Below are 3,294 nucleotides of genomic sequence, written 5' to 3' on the forward strand. Positions count from 1 at the left end.
CACCAAGAGTAGAATGTGCCTCCATGGTGCATAAGCTATGTGCTAATTCCCCGTGAAAATTAGGAGGTCTGTACCAGAGCCTTGCACAACATCAGCAGCAGCTCACAACATAATCAGTATGTCCATGTATCTACCAGAAATACCTCTTCCGATTTGTTTCTTCACAGCTACATCACGCTGGTAACTTGTAGTCATCCTGTGATCAACTAGTATACTTAGGTCTTTCTCCACCTCTGCTCTTAAAAATGTCCAGGGGTGGACATAAACAACTTTTTAGGTAGCTTGTTCAAATGCTTGATTACTCTCTTAGAAAGTTCCAATTAATATCCAACCCAGATTTCCACTGCTGCAGCTTGAGTCCATTGTTCGTAGTCCTAGTTAGAGTATTTGTGGTCTCTTTTAGATCCACATTTAGCAAACAGCTTCCAGCACTCATGCTGTTGCAGTGTGCTGGTTTCTCTCTCAGTTTATATTAATCTCCAGGCCATGAATTATAGTGAAAGATCATATCAGTTCATTTCTGCCATGTCTGATCGCTCACCATTATAGGTGAATATACTGGAAAGATGAATGTTTTCCAGTGGTTACTAGGCTTCCATTGAAGCTTACAAAGTAAACACAAACATCATTATAGCAAAGCATTATCTTCAGATTTGTTTGCACAAGATCCCAAAGGTCCTTTCCAAGACACATATCCAATCTGTGCTTCAAAGACAAAGCACATGAATTGTAGACTAAGCACTTAAGTGATTCAATAGGCCTGTTGCTTCTTGTAAGAATACATTTTCAGGGAAGAGAGAGAATGTATTTAGACTTTTAAATGAATGTAACTCTTGTTTAAAAGTCAAGACGTGACTATTGTTTTATTTTCTCTGTGTGATATTAAGTTGTGATTAATGATTATGTCATAGATGCTTAAGTGCTAATTAATTATCACAACCTTCTGTGTATCTTGGAGTAGGAGACATAGGTTGCATAGGAAAAAAATGGGTAAAAAGAACTTGAAAATGTCATTATTATAGATTTTGCTAGAACATGAATCTTTTCTTCAACTTAGAGAAAATATAAACCAGACTAAATTACCGATATCTTTGACAGTTATAGACTATTTACAGAGTAGGAAAAAAGGTGAGCAGATGCTATCTTTGTTCACGTTCCTGGAGCTGATGGTGGGAATCAGCTTGATTCCTGACAGAACACAAGTTGCCTTGCAGGTCCTTTAATTTCACCCAAATGCAACTGTTCCTAACAAGATTTTGATCAGAACCTATATCCTTTACGCCATATACCTGACTCTCCTATAAAACATCAGGGGATGTAAAGATGAAGTATATGGATATCTGCACTGGGTACGGAGGCCACCATTTTGTTTTGCATTACAGACATGGGAAAATAGAATTATGGAGTAAGATCTAGCCCCTAATATCAAATAGTAATAATCTGCATGTAAACATACAGAGAGACATCCTCTTTCTTTAATATAATTGTTTCAGGTGTGTCCTTTGTTGTTATGAAAGATATTCCATTAAAGTTCTAATTACAAATCTTTAATTGTTATGGTTTTACTTTTTGTCAAAATGTCATTTTTGTGGAAAAAAAATTGCAGTTAAATTCTCTAAATTGAACATATTCCGTGTGTTTTTCTAAAAATGTCAAATTTTTACAAAAAGAATAATTCAAAAAAAGGTTTGCAAATTGGTTGACCAGCTGTGTTCAATCATCCGCTAGGCCTGTAAATTAGAGCTAGCCACACTATTCATTGTGAACAGGTTATTCAATACACTTGTACCTTTTGTTTTCAAATTGTCCGTGAATCATTCGCTATTTTAACAAAAATGTTATTCATAATTTTATAAGCCTTGAAGGGCACACTCTTACTTAAACTAATCTAGCAATTATATTTGTTTCAAACTTGAATGGTGCCTAGCCCAAGGTCAGGGAGAGGAGTAGAATGACTGAAACTGGGCAGCCATACTAGAGGATGTGAGTAGGAAGCCAAGAACTGCATGTACAGGGAGCCAGCATTATTATAGTTAATTGAAACTGTATACTTTGCATAGGTCTGTCAGGGTTACCAACTGTCTATCAAAAAAAGAAAAAGACTAGCTGTAAAAAAAAAAAAAAAACCTAAGAAATAATGAGCTTGATTGAAGATCAGTTGCTGGAATGAGACTGCATGCAAATGCTGATGGACAGAGCAGAGTAGCACCATCTTGTGTCTAATCAGTAGTGAAGCTCAGTGCCTTGTAGGGTGCTTTCCATCATGTTTTGTGGCCCACAGATGCCCCCATAGCTCCTTTTCCCCCTTCAGCTTTATGCTGCTACTGCATCCTGTTGACCTACAATCAGTTGCTTGCCTCCAAGATAGGCAGGGCTGCACAGTCCTGGAAAGTCTGAGGCACTGGGCAAAACAGGGAGAAGAGTAGCGCAACTGGGATAGGGATAGCAGGACCAAGTTAGGGCTGTGGGGATCAGCATGGTGCAGGGTGTGGATGGAGATATCAGGGTGTTGAGTGAGTAGGGGGCCCCCTGAAGTATAGCAGCATGGTGCCAGTTGCTGCTTCCCAGGACCTGGCAGAAGGACTACATTTACATCATGTTAAACATCTGTCATTAAAAGAGTTTTATATCAGTTAAAATTTGCAGATTATCAGTAAAAAAAAAAAGTCTAGGTTGGCAACTCTGATCCATGTGTAGTGTAATGTGAATGTTACCCATTCCATGGGAGAGAGGATGACTAACTGGAGCGATGAATATAGGCTGCTGACAGATGTGGAAAAGACAAATAAACCAAAATGTGCTTTACTAGAAGAAGCAGTATGTTACTTCTACCCATGCTGCAGTGTCTGTACAGAACAGGCGCTTCAGTGGGGCTTTTTGGCACTTTTTTCTAAAGCTGGGTCAATCAGCAATTAGCTAAAAGCATCACAGAAGCCCCAATAAAGCGCCCAATCTATACAGATGTTGGGTGAGCTAGGTCCAACTAACATGATGCCTCTTCTGGGAATGCAGAACTCAAAGTAAAGAGATGTGGGGGCGGGGTGGGGGAGAAGGTGTGGTTTGTTTTGTTTTTGTTGGGGTTTTTTGTGTGTCTGTAAGCAGCCATACTGTACATCCATATATATACCTTTAATTGGGACTGGGAGGAGAGGAAAACATTTAAATTTGAATTAATTGGATTTTTTAATTTCCCTTTGTTTGTTTTCTACTAATATATGTACAGGTGATGCCTTTTTAGATCAAAAGTTTCACAGAAAGATAGTTATGTTAACACTCATGCAATTATATATATGT

The sequence above is a fragment of the Gavialis gangeticus genome, unplaced genomic scaffold, assembly GCF_001723915.1.
Source record: "Gavialis gangeticus isolate Ggan-Ray unplaced genomic scaffold, GavGan_comp1, whole genome shotgun sequence".
NCBI classification, from domain to species: Eukaryota; Metazoa; Chordata; order Crocodylia; family Gavialidae; genus Gavialis; species Gavialis gangeticus.